Here is a 16530-nt window from a genome sequence, read left to right on the forward strand (position 1 = left end):
CAGTGACCACCAAGATACTGACTTTCGCAGGAGTCACCCTAAGAAACAAAGGATCACATTTTCCACCACAGTAACGATTGTTCTAGTGACCCACTCAACCACCACATTGACAGTACCATGTGGGCGAGTTTTAACAGTGACAGCAGACGTGATAGCTTCCCAGTCTGCCTTGTTTAAAGCCCATTTGGTTAGGTGTCTGTGGGCACGATGCCAGGGTAGTGACAGGAAGATGGGGAAGTGGTCAGTACCACACAAGTTATTGGGGGCTCTCCGGTGGACATATGGGAGAAATCCTGGGCTGCAAAGTGATAAATCAACGGCTGAGTAAATACCATGAGCCACGCTGAAACGTGTGGGGGTGCCCCCGTATTTAGGAGGCAGAGGTTGAGCTGAGACAGCAAATTTTCGACATCTCTACTTCGGCCAGTAAGCATGGCGCCACCTCATAAGGTGTTATTGGCGTCAAAATCACCCAAAAGTAGGCAAGGTTTAGGGGAGTTGATCAATCAGTGCAGCTAACACATTCAGGAGTACTGCACCATCTGGAGGAAGATATACATTGCAAACAGTTATTTCCTGCATCGTCCTTATTCTGACAGCCACTGCTTCAAAAGGGGTTTGAAGGGGCACAGTTTCACTACAGACTGAGTTTTGGACATAAACGCAAACTCCAACTGACACTCGATTATAGTCACTACGGTTCCTGTAATATCTCTTATAGCTGCGGAGGCCAGGAGTCGACTTTGCCGGGAACCAGGTTTCCTGGAGGGCAGGTGCAAAACTTAACAGTTGCCATAGCTCAGGCAGTTGGTGGAAAAAACTGCCGTGATTCCACTGGAGGATGACATCATCATGAGACTGGGAAGGCATGAAGTGCGCAGGGAGGCAGGTTACACCTCAGGGTCACCTGCTGCCACCAATTGAGTACCCATTCCCCTGTGGAAGAGGCATCAGTGAGATATAGGTTCTGAGGGGACGCTAAGATATCCACCTCATCCTCAGGAGCAGAACTGGTAGTGTGTAGTGGTGTCTGGGCCACCTGGGGGCCCTGTTTCTTAGTCTTCTTCTTCGTTTGCTTACCCTGTCGATTCTCTTTAGGGGGTTGCTGGGAGAACTTCTCCGAAGTAGCTTCAGGCATGGAGGAAGACCGTGAAGCTCTTCGTCCAGCAGCTTTTGGCTCCTTTAGGCACTGGTGAGTGTCTGCTGTGGCATTAGTGGAGACCTTAGGAGAGAGAGTCTCAAGGGACCCCTTCCGCACAAGATGAGCCAAAGGAGGCTTCTGCGGCTGGGGGGAGGGGACTGATTTCCCCTGGATTTGGGGGGGGGGGGGGGGCTTACTCCCGAAGTAGATGCTTTTGGAGCAACGGGGGAAGACGTACCCCCAGCCAACTGGAGGGGGGAGGAAGATGGGTGGCCCTGAGGGCCCACTGGTGTAGCCTTGTGTGATAATTTAACGGCGTCATCACTGGTAATGCCACCATGGTGGCAGCATAAGAAGATAGCATGGGAACAGGGTTTAGTTTTTGATATTCCAGTTTAGCCTCATGGTAAGACAACCTGTCCAGGGTCTGATACTCCATAATTTTGCGCTCCTTTTGGACTACTGGGCAGTCTGGCGAGCAGGGGGAATGATGCTGTTCATAGTTCACACAGGTGTGAGGAGGCGCACATGGAGTATTTGGATGCAGCGAATGTCCACAATCTCTACATGTGGTGCTGGAAGGGCACCGGGAGGACATGTGCCCAAATTTCCAGCACTTAAACCGCCGCATAGGGAGAGGGACGTAGGGTTCGACATCACATTGGTACACCATCAGGTAATGAATCACTCTCAAAGGCCAAGATGAAGGCACCAGTGGCAAACTTATTGTCTTTGGGTACCCTGTAAATGCGCTGGATGAAATGAACACCCCACTGTTCTAAATTGGCATGCAGCTCATGATCGGACTGTAACAGAAGGTCGAAATGAATAATAATTCCCTGGACTATACTGGGGCTTTTGTGGGAGTGACCAAAACAGTAATATCACCCAGCCTGCTGTGAGTAACGCCCGGGACTGGGTTGGGGATGCCGTCTGAATCAAAACCGACTCATTGTGCCATTTGGACAGAGCTGTCATTTCCCCAAACATATCCTCCAGGTGCTCAACACAAAACAAATGCTTCGTTTCCAGATGGAAGTACACATTAGTTCTGCTGCACACAGAGGAGGGTGGTGGAGGGGGACAGTGGGGCTTGGGGGTGGGGGCAGGGAGTGGGGGGGGATTGAGTTGGGGGTGAGTTGGGGGATGTTGAGTTGGGGGGGTGTAGTTTGGGGGGATTGAGTTTGGGAGGGGGATTGAGTTGGGGGGGCGGGGGTTGAGTTGGGGGGGCGGGGGTTGAGTTGGGGGGGCGGGGGTTGAGTTGGGGGGGCGGGGGTTGAGTTGGGGCGGGGGATTGAGATGGGGCGGGGGATTGAGATGGGGCGGGGGATTGAGATGGGGCGGGGGATTGAGTTGGGGGGGGTTGGTTGAGTTGGGGGGGTGGGTTGAGTTGGGGAGGGGTGGGTTGAGTTGGGGGGTGGGTTGAGTTGGGGGGGTGGGTTGAGTTGGGGGGGGGTGGGTTGAGTTGGGGGGGGTGGGTTGAGTTGGGGGGGGTTGAGTTGGGGGGGGGGTTGAGTTGGGGGGGTGGGTTGAGTTGGGGGGGTGGGTTGAGTTGGGGGGGTGGGTTGAGTTGGGCGGGTGGGTTGAGTTGGGCGGGTGGGTTGAGTTGGGCGGGTGGGTTGAGTTGGGCGGGTGGGTTGAGTTGGGCGGGTGGGTTGAGTTGGGCGGGTGGGTTGAGTTGGGCGGGTGGGTTGAGTTGGGCGGGTGGGTTGAGTTGGGCGGGTGGGTTGAGTTGGGCGGGTGGGTTGAGTTGGGGGGGGGGTGGGTTGAGTTGGGGGGGTGGGTTGAGTTGGGGGGGGGTGGGTTGAGTTGGGGGGGTGGGTTGAGTTGGGGGGGTGGGTTGAGTTGGGGGGTGGGTTGAGTTGGGGGGGGTGGGTTGAGTTGGGGGGGTGGGTTGAGTTGGGGGGGTGGGTTGAGTTGGGGGGGTGGGTTGAGTTGGGGGGGTGGGTTGAGTTGGGGGGGTGGGTTGAGTTGGGGGGGTGGGTTGAGTTGGGGGTGGGGGAGGAGGCAGTTAGTGTTTAACGTACCATCATCAGAGATGGAGCACAAGCTCAGATTAGGGACGGCTGGAGAAGGAAAGTGGCCACACCCTTTCAGAGGAACCATCCCACCATACAACAACACAGTGATGGTCTTTGGAAGCAGCATTTATTATGAAGTATAAACATATTGCAGCAGTGTGAACCAAAAACATGAACTGAACTTTTACCTATTCATTCTTGTAACATTTAAATGAGGTAACAGAAGGAACCGTATTTTGGAACAACAGGAAAGTATTTTTGGAGTTTTCCTTTTTTTTTATCTTCTGCAATGACTGAGCATGGTGGTGCAGTGGTAAGACACAAACTTACATTTGGAAGGATGGCAGTTCAAATTCTCATCCAGTTGTCTAGATTTATATTCTACATGGTTCCCTAAATCACTTAAGGTAAATGCCCAAATGGTTCCTTTGTAAAAGGCATGGCTGCTTTCCTTCCTGCCCTTCCCCTACCTATAAAGACCTTGTCATCAGTGGCACAGTAAACTCTTATCAATGAGAAAAGCATCTAATGAAATGAAAAGTAAAAGTCTGTCTACCAATTTGAGAAAAATCCACTTAAGGATGATACGAGCATCAAAAGGGGGATGCCACAGATGAGGCTGAAATGGAATTCCATCTATCCAAATTGTTTTGCAGCAGAAAATCATACTACAATTCCTCCTTCCAGTTGTCAGAAGGATTCCAATATGATGGATATTGAAACTAGTGATAAAGCACTCCGTCTTCAGGCCATGAGTGGCCTACTGAGACCATCCGACCGCCATGTCATCCTCAGTGGAGGATGCGGATAGGAGGGGCATGGGGTCAGCACTCCGCTCTCCCAGTCATTATGACGGTATTCTTGACTGAAGCCGCTACTATTCGGTCGAGTAGCTCCTCAATTGGCATCACAAGGCTGAGTGCACCCCAAAAAATGGCAACAGCGCATGGCGGCCAGGACGGTCACCCAACCAAGTGCCGACCATACCCGACAGCGCTTAACTTCGGTGATCTCACGGGAACCGGTGTATCCACTGCGGCAAGGCCGTTGCCTGAAACTAGTGATAGCAAACTAAAAACTCAACTACACGTCATTAAAGAAAGAAAATGATCTTACAGTATGTCTGTATGATTTTATACTCACTATGTGAAAGAACTTGTTCCCTTCCAGCAAAAGTTTACCTAAGGATGCTCGAGGAATGAAGCATTATAAGTGAATGGGAAACAGCACAGATCATTCCTCTTCGAAAGATGGACCATTAGACAAATGTAAATAACTATAGGCCTATATTGCTCAAGTCGGTCTGTTGTATAAATACAAAAATTGGATTATGTTTGCATGTTAAGACCTTTTTTTCAAAACAGAAAATCCTCTCATAGGAATCAAGATGAATTTAGGAGAATCTTCATTTACTCCACTTGTTCTATTCATCCATGAAATTCGTACGGCAGCAAAAAGAGCTGCCTAAGTTGATTCCACATTCCTTGACTCCCAAAAGGCATTTGATACAGTTCTACATAGATGCTTAGAGAACAAAATACCAGTCTATGGTGTACCAAACCAGCTGCCATCAACCTAAATGTTGCTTCAAACACTGAAATGCTTGACTAGCCACAATCCTATTGCCTTCCTTAACCTTTGAACTGAGTTACCCAGCCAGTTATTGGAGGACTTACAGATTTGCGTGGACTCCAAAATCATGGTGCAACTCAGTATTTTTCATGTTAACAAAACTGTCAGATGTGAAAGAAGTGATGACAGATAAAACTCCCAAAATTGAATTGAATCATAGCAGATAGAAATAAGAACATAGCAATCTACTTAATGGGTACAAATCATGATTGTTTTGTTTTGTGGCACACAAACAACTAGGGTCATAAGTGCCCATGTCAGAACTGTAGAACAAGAAGACAAAGAGAGGTGTTAAAAACTACTACATGTTAATCACAATCGACGCAAGAGAAGACAGCGAAAAACAAGCACATGGAGAAATGTCTATAAAATATGCAATAGAGAAACGGAGGTCCTGAACTACAGATTAAATGTCCGTCATATAGCTACAACGGATAAAAAAGTAAAACGCAGTCGACAGCCCAGATCATTTGATAAAATGGCTGATAATTCAGACGGCAAACACAAATGAGAACATAAGTGGTTAAAAAATGGCATTCCATCAAGAAATGGCAGACCATCAAAGGTTGAACACAATGAGCACAAAGTGGTGTGGGAGCACCACTTAGAAAATGGTGGTGGCTAAAAAGACAGTGCCTGATACACAACCCAGCTAAAATGATCTCAGCATGGAGAGAGGGCCGAGAGGTCATCCAAGCCACTGGAAGAGGCTTAATAACCTGGAGCTTGTTCCCACGAAGGGAGGACCAGTGGTGATGCTAAAGTGACACTACCCTCTGACAGATGGCAACACAGAGATCATTGGAGAGAATGTATGAACTAGTTAGCCGAGGTACGACGACTACAGCCTTGGCAGCAGCATCAGTGGCCTCGTTTCCTGCCAGACCGACATGACCAGGAACCCACACGAACATCACAGCAGCCCCATCAAGGGTGAGCTAGTAACAGCTTTCCTGGACTCTTTGCACTAAAGGATGGACAGTGTATAGCACACGGAGGCTTTGAAGGGCACTGAAAGAGTCGGAGCAGATAACGCAACTGAAAAGTGTGTATCGCCGGATATACTGCATTGCCTGATGCAGGGTGAAGAGCTCTGCTGTAAATACTGAACAATGTACCAGAAGCAGATATTGAGAAATGTCAGTGCCAATGACGAAGGCACACCGGACACTGCAGTCAGTTCGAGAGCCATCAGTGAACACAAAGGTACTATCACGAAGTTCCACATGAAGGTTGTGAAACTGAAAGTGATAGAGCGAGGCTGGAGTAGTGTCCTTAGGAAGTGAGTGAAGGCCAAGGTGAACACTGGCTGCCACACAAAGGTGGTGTAGGGTTCACACCCATTGGGAAAGTGGCAAGTGGCGTGAAGCCAGAGCATGAGCCGAAAGCGAACTCCAGGAGGTAACAGACAAGAGGGACACACCCCACACTGGTGATCAAAGGAGCTTGCAAAAGGAGGCATAGGATTCGTGGCCATACATGGCAGACAAACGGCATGCATATCTGCTGAGGAGAAAGTCACAGAGGTAGGACAGCACTCATTCAGCAACTTCTGCATACAGACTCTCAACCGTGCTAATGTAAAAGGTGCCAGTGGCCAAATGGATACCACAATGGTGGACAGTATTGAGACAGTGTAAGAGGGACAGATGTGCAGATGCATAAATGAAACACCCATTGTCTAGTTTCAAATGTACAAGAAACCAGTAGAAATGGAGGAGGGTGGTTCGATGTGCTCCCCAGAAAGTGCCACTGGGGACATGTAGGACACTGAGGGACTGGCATACATATACATATACATATACATATACATACATACTCCAAAATCCACCATACGGTGTGTGGCGGAGGGTACCTCGTACCACAACTAGCATCTTCTCTCCCTGTTTCACTTCCAAACAGAACGAGGGAAAAATGACTGCCAATATGCCTCTGTACGAGCCCTAATCTCTCTTATCTTATCTTTGTGGTCTTCCCATGAAATATAAGTTGGCGGCAGTAAAACTATACTGCAGTCAGCCTCAAATGCTGGTTCTCTAAATTTCCTCAGTAGTGATTCACAAAAAGAACGTCTCCTTTCCTCCAGAGACTCCCATCCGAGTTACTGAAGCATTTCCGTAACACTCGCGTGATGATCAAACCTACCAGTAACAAATCTAGCAGCCTGCCTCTGAATTGCTTCTATGTCCTCCTCAATCCGACCTGATAGGGATCCCAAACACTTGAACAGTACTCAAGAATAGGTCGTATTAGTGTTTTATAAGCAGTCTCCTTTACAGATGAACCATATCTTCCCAAAATTCTACCAATGAACCAAAGATCACTATCCGCCTTCCCAACTGCCGTTACATGCTTGTCCCACTTCAAACCGCTCTGCAATGTTACGCCCAAATATTTAATCGACCTGACTGTGTCAAGTGCTACACTACTAATGGAGTATTCAAACATTACGGGATTCTTTTTCCTATTCATCTGCATTAATTTACATTTATCTATATTTAGAGTTAGCTGCCATTCTTTACACCAATCACAAATCCTGTCAAAGTCATGTTGTATCCTCCTACAGTCACTCAACGAAGACACCTTCCCGTACACCACAGCATCATCAGCAAACAGCCGCACGTTGCTATCCTCCCTATCCAAAAGATCATTTATGTAGATAGAAAACAACAGCGGACCTACCACTCTTCACCTCCGATGAACACACACCACCGAGGACAACATACTGGGTTCTATTACTTAAGAAGTCTTCGAGCCACTCACATATTTGGGAACCAATCCCATATGCTCGTTCCTTAGTTAGGAATCTGCAGTGGGGTACCGAGTCAAACGCTTTCCGGAAGTCAAGGAATATGGCATCCGTCTGATACCCTTCATCCATGGTTCGCAAGATATCATGTGAAAAAAGGGCGAGTTGCATTTCGCAGAAGTGATGCTTTCTAAAGCCATGCTGATGCATAGACAGCAACTTCTCTGTCTCAAGGAAATTCATTATATTCGAACTGAGAATATGTTCGAGAATCCTGCAACAAACCGATGTTAAGGATATTGGTCTGTAATTTTGAGGATCCGTCCTTCTACCCTTCTTATATACAGGCGTCACCTGAGCTTTTTTCCAGTCACTCGGGACTTTACATTGGGCAAGAGATTCGCTGGGACTTTACATTGGGCAAGAGATTCGCGATAAATGCAAGTTAAGTAAGGAGCCAATGCAGTAGAGTACTCTCTGTAAAACCGAATTGGAATCCCATCAAGACCTAGCGATTTATTTATTTTCAACCCATTCAGCTGCTTCACAACCCCAGGTATGTCTATCACTATGTCCTCCATATGGGAATCTGTACCAGACTTAAACAGCAGTATGTTTGTACGATTCTCCTGCGTGAAAGATTTCTCAAATGCTAAATTTAAAATTTCAGCTTTCGTTTTGCTGTCTTCTGTTGCCAGGCCAAACTGATCAGTGAGTGACTAGATGGAAGCCTTCGACCCGCTTACTGATTTTACGTAAGACCATAATTTCCTTGGGTTTTCAGCAAGATCTTTTGCTAAGGTATGACGATGGTAGTGGTTGTATGCTTCACACATAGCTCTTTTTACAGCAGCACGAATCTCTACTAACTTTTGTCTGTCCTCATTCTCCCGATCTTTCTTGTACCGCGAGTGCAACTGTCTTTGCTTTCTCTGAATTGCGCTGTTAAACCACGGTGGGTCTTTTCCGTCTGTAACCCACTTTTTTGGCACATACTTCTCCAATTCGTGATTTACAATGTGTTTAAAATTTGCCCATAATTCTTCCACGTCCATCATACTGGAAGTAAATGAAGTCGATTCATTTACTAAGTGGGATGCTAACAACTGCTTATCTGCTCTTTCTAGCAAGAATACTCTCCTAGCCTTCTTGACCACCTTTTTAACTTTCGTAACCATAATCGTAATGACAACATCATGATTACTAGTCCCTGTCTCAAGATTGACACCATCAATAAGGTCTGGTCTGTTTGTGGCTACCAGATCTAAAATATTTCCATTAGGCGTTGGCTGTCGATTTAGCTGCTCAAGACAGTTTTTGGATAATGTGTACAAAAGTAATTCACATGATGGCTGGTCTGTATCACCTGTAATGAATCCATAGACATCCCAGTCTATACTAGGTAGGTTGAAGTCGCCTCCGACTAATATAGCATGAGCAGGGTACTTCTGCGATACGGAGTGTAGACTCCCTTTGAATGGTTCTAGAACTGTCACAGTGGAACCTGGTGGCTGGTAATAACACCCAACAATTAACTTTATTTCTCCTAGCCCTGTTAAACGTGTCCAGATAACTTCACAATCACAATACTTCGACCTCAGTAAACACAATATTTTGGTCAACTGCAATGAAGACACCACCTCCTATGGTGTCTAATCTGTCTTTCCGGTACACGTTCCAACCCTCACTAAATATTTCAGAACTTCCTATCTCAGGGTTCAGCCAGGTCTCACTCCCGAGAATAATTTGCGTGCCACACGCTTCCTGGAGTGCAGTAAATTCAGGAACTTTATTCCAAACACTCTGAAAATTTAGTGCTAATATCTTGAAAGCTGAAGTGTCTTTACACTGAGCGCGTCCTGATTTTCCTGCCTGCACGTCGACTGGTGAGTGTTCATCAGGACACCTTGCACTACTGCCTAGCCTAAAAAACCCCCATGTGCACGCCACAATTACTCTGCTACCCGAGTAGCCGCTTCCTTTGTGTACTGCACCCCTGACCTATCTAGGGGCGTCCTACAATTCCCCACCCAATAGCACAAGTCTAGAAATCTGCAGCCAAGGCCGTCACAGAGTCGATGACTCCACTGGTTGAGACCCTCTGCTCGGCTCCATACAAAAGGACCCCAATCCTCTCTGGGAACGATGCTGCAAATAGAGAGCTCTGCTTGCACCCTTCACCAAATCCCCCAGCCGCCTGTACGAACTGAGGATTACATCAGAACCCAAGTGACAGGCATCATTGGTGCCAATGTGAGCAACTACTTGCAGACGACTGCACCCTATATGCACGATAGCCGCCTAATGTTGGAGCTCCCAATAACCAGCAAGCCTTTGCCCCCTTGTGCCTGCTCGGGTCCTATTGAGGGAGCGGCCAACTGCCCACTGACAGGATGAATGGGTGGGGCCAGCCTCCACATTGACCCTCCACCTCAGGCAACACCACTCACCCTGAGGTAAGGGCGGCCCCAACTCGTCGGGTACACTAGTAGGTGCCTCGGCGGCTGAGTCAGCGGACGCAGCAAGCAACACCTGGGGTGTCAATAAAATTCTTCTGGGTTAGAGACCGCATTGTCATTTATAAAATTCCAACGTTTCGGCGTCTGTTGCAAGACGCCTTCCCCAGGGTGTGTTGCTAACTGCAACACACCCTGAGGAAGGCGTCTTGCAACAGACGCCGAAACGTTGGAATTATATAAATGACAATGCGGTCTCTAACCCAGAAGAATTTTACTGACATTGACAACGGCCGCGGAAGCCTACGGTTACATTTAACACCTGGGGTGTCTCAAGCGACGTGCCAGACCCTGTGCTGTTGCTGCACCTCGACGCAGCAGCGGACTGCTGGGTAAGACACATTGAAGGATCAAGAAAGTATCCTATTGAGCATTAGACCCAGGAATTACATAGTTTCAGTGACTGGAAGAGCAACAGGACCAAGATCTTGGTTGGTTGGTTTGGGGTATAAGGGGACCAAACTACAGGGTCATCAGTCCATCTTTCCTGATGCAAGCAAGGCACAAGGTACAAAAACACCCAAAGTACATTTGAGAAAGTAAAAGGGGAAAAGGAATGGGAAACCACATCTAAAAAGAAAACGAATGGAACGAACATGAAACAGGGAAAACATACACCACAAGGAAAAGTAGAAGATATTAAACCATAGAGCAGATGGTCTGGGCTGGCTGATCACACTAATAAAAGAGGATAAGTCAGCCACTCTGCAACACATTAAAATGTCCACCCCAAAAAGACAAGGGGAGATGAATAAATGTAGGGAAAAGACAACCACCAAGAAAAATCAAATGCAAAGAAAGTGTGACAGTTAAAATGGAGGGAGGGTGGTGTCCTCGGAGAGAAGGCTAAATGTCCACCCTTCAATGGTACAATAAAAAACTCCCTCATGAATAAAATGTAAAACTAAATCTGCAGTTGAAGCATTGTCACCCAACACCAAAGGCAGGGTGCTGGGAAGGTTAAACGTCTGCCACAGAGAGGCTAAAAGTGGGCAGTCCAGTAAGAGATGGACAACCATCATTCATGAGCCACAGAGACACCGAAGTGGGTCCTCGCGATGGAGGAGGTAACCATGCATCAGCCATGTGTGGCAATGTGGCGCTGACAGAGAACCACAGAGTCCCTGCGAGGGGCACACACGGAGCTTTTCCACACATTCGTAGTTTCCTTAATGGCATGCAGCTTGGTGTGTGTACTGAGGTTATGCCATTCTATCTCCCAAAGGTGCACAACCTTGCAGCGTAATACTGAACGAATGTTAGTTTCAGAGAAGCCGATATCCATAAGCAGTTTCAGGCAGTTTGGCCAGCCTGTCGGCACGTTCAGTGCGTGGGATTCTGACATGACCTGGGGTCCAGACGTACACCACTGAATGACTGGACCATTCCAGAGCATAGATGGAGTCCTGGATGGTCGCTACCAAAGGATGGTGAGGCTAGCACTGGTCAATAGGTTGTAGGCTGCTCAAGGAGTCAGTACACAGGAGAAATGACTCGCCTGGGCATGAGCGGATGAGCTCAAGAGCATGAGATATGGTCACATAGCTCTGTACTGAAAGCACTGCAGCCATCTGGCAAGGAATGCTGTTCTATATGTCCTCCATGAACATAGGCAAAGCCAACATGATCACCAGCAATCGCGCTATCTGCGTAAACCACTTTGTGGCCCCGGTGTTTGTCGAGAATAGAGAGGAAGTGACAGCGGAGAGTTGCAGGGTTAACTGAGTCCTTAGGGTCACATGAAAGGCCCAGGTGAAGCCGCAGTGTAGGTGTACACAATGGAGGTACTCGTGAATGAGCCTAATGTATAGGTGGTAAAGGTAAGGACTCCAGTTCAGAGAAAAGGGGTCGCACACGAACTGCAATTGTAAGCCTTGACCTGGGCCACCAATGAGGGAGATGAACCACCGTGGGCTGGAAAATGAGACGGTAAATCAGATGCGCACAAGAACTATGAACGTTTGTAACGTAACTGGAGAGCAATTGCGCAAGCCTAACCTGTAATGGTTGGACTCCGGCCTCCACCAGGACGATGGTCACCGGACTCATCCTGAAAGCTCCTGCCACTAGGCGAATGCAATGCTGAGAGTGCTGCTGAACCATAAACCACACTCCCATAATCAAGGTGGGCTAGAACAAGGGCTCTATAGAGATGCAGCAGCGTAGAGTGATCTGCACCCCAGTTGGTGTTGCTCAGACAGCGGAGGGCATTGAAGTGCTGGCAGCACTTTCACTTAAGCTGACAGAGGTGAGGTAGCCAAGTCAATCGGCAGTCGAAAACCATTCCTAAGAATTGAAATGTCTCCACTATGGTGAGTGGATCAACATTAAGGTAAAGTTCTGGTTCCAGATGAATGGTACGACACTGACAGAAGTGCATAACTCATGACTTTGCGGCCAAAAACTGGAAACTGTGGGCTAGAGCCCATGACTGCGCCTTGTGAACGGTTCCCCATAGCAATACCAGTACTGGTGGAGCAGTACGAAATGCAGAAGTTGTCTGCATACAGGGAAGGTGAGACGGACTGCCCTACAGCTGCTGCTAGACCATTAATGGCCAATAAAAATAGAGATACACTCAATATGAAGCTCTGTGGGGCCCCATTCTCCTGGATATGAGGGGAACTATGGGAGGCACCAACTTGGACAGGGAAAAGTACGAAGCAACGGGAAATTGTGGATAAAAATCTGGAGTGGGCCTCGGATATCCCACTCATATAAAGTGGCTAGGATATGATGTCGCCAGGTCGTGTCATACGCTTTTCATAAATCAAATAGATGGCAACCACGTGTTGCAATCTGGAAAAGGCTGTTCGGATGGCATACTCAAGGGACACAAGATTATCGGTGGTAGAGCGGCCCCGGTGGACGCCGACCTGACATGGAGCCAGTAGGCCACGTCGCTCCAGGACCCAACCCAACCGTCGACACACCATACGTTCCTTACAAAGAACTGTGAGGCTGATGGGTGGGCCGATAGCTATCCACATCAAACTGGATTTTACTGGCTTTAAGCACCGGAATGATGATGCCCTCCCACCATTGCGATGGAAAGACGCCATCGCACCAGATCTGGTTGAAGATGTGGAAATATCGCTTGTAATCAGATAAGGGATGTTGACTGTGGATCCAATCTGGCCCAGGAGTTGTATTGGGGCAATGTGCAAGAGCTCTGAGGAGCTCCCACTCTACAAATGGGGCATTAATGGTTCACTGTTACATGCAGCGAACGAGAGGACTTTCCTTTCCATCCGCCATTTGAGGGTGCACAAGGCTGGGGGGTAGTTCTCCAATGCAGAGGCTCAAGCAAAGTGCTCAGCAATCGTGTCTGCGTTAGTAGATAACACATCACTGATGTTAATGCCAGGGACACCTGTTGGGGTCTGGTACCCAAAAAGACACCTGATTTTCGTCCACACTTGGGAAGATGACATACGGCACACAATGGTTGAGACTTATCTCTCTCAACACTCCTGCTTTTGTCTTCTGATAAGTTGGGGAACGTGGGCATGGAGCCAATTAAAGGCTATGAGGTGCTCCAGGAAAGGGTGCCGCCTATGCCGCTGTAGAGCTCGCTGACACCTTAATTGCCTCAGCAACTTCCGGCGACCACCAAGGGACCACCCTACACTGAGAGCACCCTAAAGAGCGAGGGATTGCATTTTCTGCTGCAGTAACGATTGTTGCAGTCACCCGCTCAACCATCAAATCGGTGTTCCCTTGTGGGACAGAGTCAACGGTGACCACAGAGGTGAAAGTTTCCTGGTCTGCCTTGTTTAAAGCCCATCTGGACAGGTGTCTGTGGGCCTGATGCCGGGGTAGTGACATAAAGATGGGGAAGTGGTCACTACCACACATGTCATCATGTGGTCTCCAGTGGACAGACGGGAGAAGTCCTGGGCTGCAAACTGATAAATCAATGGCCGAGTAACTACCACAAGTCACACTGACACATGTGGCAGCCCCAGTATTTAAGAGGCAGAGGTCGAACTGAGACAGTAAAGTTTCGACATCTCTGCCTCGGCCAAAAAGCACGGTGCCACCCCAGAAGTGGTTACGGGCATTAAAATCTCCCCAAAGTATGATAGGTTTAGGGAGTTGATCAATCAGTGCAGCTAATACATTCAAGGGTACTGCACCATCTGGAGGAAGATATACATTCCAGACAGTTATTTCCTGTGTCGTCCTTATTCTGACAGCCGCAGCTTCAAGGGGGTTTGAAGGGGCACAGGTTCACTACAGACTGAGTTTTGGACTTAAACGCAAACTCCACTGACAGGGGTCCGCAATGCCGGGAACCAGGTTTAATGGAGGGCAATGCAGAAAGCAGGTGTAAAACTTAAAAGTTACCGTAGCTCAGTGGAAAAAAATGCCGCAGTTCCACTGAAGGATCGCGTCATTGTGAGACTGGCAAGGCATCGTACAGTCAATGAGGCAGTTTATGCCTCAGGGCCACCTGTTGCCAGCGACTTATTGCCTGAGCAGTCTACAACCACTGTGTCTGAGGGTCCAGCGAGATCTAGGTCCTCAACAAACGCCAGAATATCGACCTCATCCTAAGACGCAGAACTTGTAGGTAGCGATGATGAGGGTGCCACCACAATTTCCTTAGTCTTAGGGGTATCCTTTTTGGACTTTTCTTGTTGCTTCTTGGGTTTCTCTTGCTGGGAGGTCTTCACTGATTCAGTCTCCAGGACTGAGGATGATCGTGAAGCCCTACGACCAGCTGCTTTTGGGCACTTCAGCCACTGGCAAGCGTCATCTTTCCCATTAGCAGAAACCTGGAAAGGGAGTGACCCAAGAGACCCCTTCCTAGTGAGAGGAGCTGAAGAAGATTTATGCTTCTCTGGCTGAGAAGTGGGGACTGGTGTCCCCAATAGTTAAGGGGGGGCAGTGCTCCCGAGGTAGGTGGTGTGGGAGCAACATGGGGGAAGTGGGGAAGTTCCCTCCCACAATCAAGGGGGTTGGTGTAGCCTTCTGGCTCTCAGAGCCGACTGGAATTCACGGAACTGATGGGGCTACAAATGGTCTCATATCAGTGGTGTATGACGGAGATCACAGCCACAAAATGTAGGCGTTCCTCCCATGGTGTGGCCAGGGAGGGGAATGATTTAGAGTAGTACTTTCTTGCATTGTACTGAGATTGGGAATGCTTAGAGACTGCTGGTGTTTGATCACCAGCAAGTGATGATGAGGTATGCTTCATCGTGCATCATCTGCCTGGTGCCACCCACTCCGACCAGAGACCTTCCCATGGGCGCTACCTAGCCACAGCAAAGGTCACCTGGGAGGATGGCCATTGCCAGGAGTCCCGATGCCCCAGGGTGATGGGCACCTACTCCTTGGCATACGTTAATAGCGCAGGCATCAGCAGAGCAATCCCTGTGTTGTCAGAGGGCTGCAACCAACAGGGTACATGGCGGCCCTACCACAACGAACTGGGTACCATCCTGGATATGAGGTGCAAAGAAGTCCATGGTCATCATCGGTGCAAAAAGCAACACTGCATACTGCATGGTGGAAAATGCACCCAGGAAGGCGTCCTCGCCCAAGAGATGGAGAACAAGCTGGACTGCAGTGCAACAATGAGAAAGTGGGCTAAAGATCTCAAGGCATGATGGACACGGTGCACCACGTAAGCCGCCATTCCCCAATTGGCTTGCTCTTTGGGAAAATTTTGAAAAATGGAGGTCTAACCCCACAGGGGACCATCACATAAAGGCTAAAACGTGTGAGACTCCTTTTAGTCACCTCTTACGACAGGCAGGAATACCTTGGGCATATTCTAATCCCCAGACCCACAGGGGGCGGTCCCACAGAGCTGTCAGAAGTTGGCCCACACAATTGAAGAGGGAGTTAAAAGAGCTAGTGAATGAACCAGCCAGCGTTTTTGCTATCCCAAAGAATGGGACAACACTGTGCATGCAACTGTTTATAACAAATGCAGTTTCCCATTGTAGGATGGCAGTTAAAAACGCATATAGAGCATATCTCCGTGCGCAAATTGTGCCATGGCACGCACCAGTCCATCAAGGGACCAGGCCACAGTGTTGTAAAGAGGAAGTGCGAGGAATGGAATGTTCAGTGGTGGTATGGATAATATTTGTAAGACATTCTACCTGGTCATCACAACTGGGAAATGTTGTTCATCATAGGTCGCCAGCAATGAATAAAGCCTCCAGTTGGCCTTAGTAAGCTGCCATTTGGGTGTGCTTGTAGGTGGGGTACGATACAGCAAACAGACAGCACAGGGGAAATGGTCGCTTGAGTATGTGTCAGAAAGAATGAACCACTTGAGACGATGGGCAAACTGGGCAGTGCAGAAGGGTAGGTTCAAATGGGAATAGGTGTGCATGAATTCTGAAAGGAATGTGGGTGCTCCTGTGTTAAGACAAAAGAGGTTAAGTTGATTGAGAAGGTCAGCCAAGAGGGCACCTCTGAAACAGGTTCTGGGAGAACCCCAAAGGGGAT

General features: G+C 48.4%; 1 protein-coding gene and 1 pseudogene across 1 annotated transcript in view; both read right to left on the reverse strand.

The window, feature by feature from the left end:
* Nucleotides 1–16530, reverse strand: part of LOC126299060 (complex I assembly factor ACAD9, mitochondrial-like) — a 104815-nt gene that overhangs the window by 79750 nt on the left and 8535 nt on the right. The window lies entirely within an intron of this gene.
* LOC126299840 (5S ribosomal RNA) lies at nucleotides 4097–4214 on the reverse strand (annotated as a pseudogene).

This window comes from Schistocerca gregaria, chromosome X (assembly GCF_023897955.1).
Source record: "Schistocerca gregaria isolate iqSchGreg1 chromosome X, iqSchGreg1.2, whole genome shotgun sequence".
Lineage (NCBI taxonomy): Eukaryota > Metazoa > Arthropoda > Insecta > Orthoptera > Acrididae > Schistocerca > Schistocerca gregaria.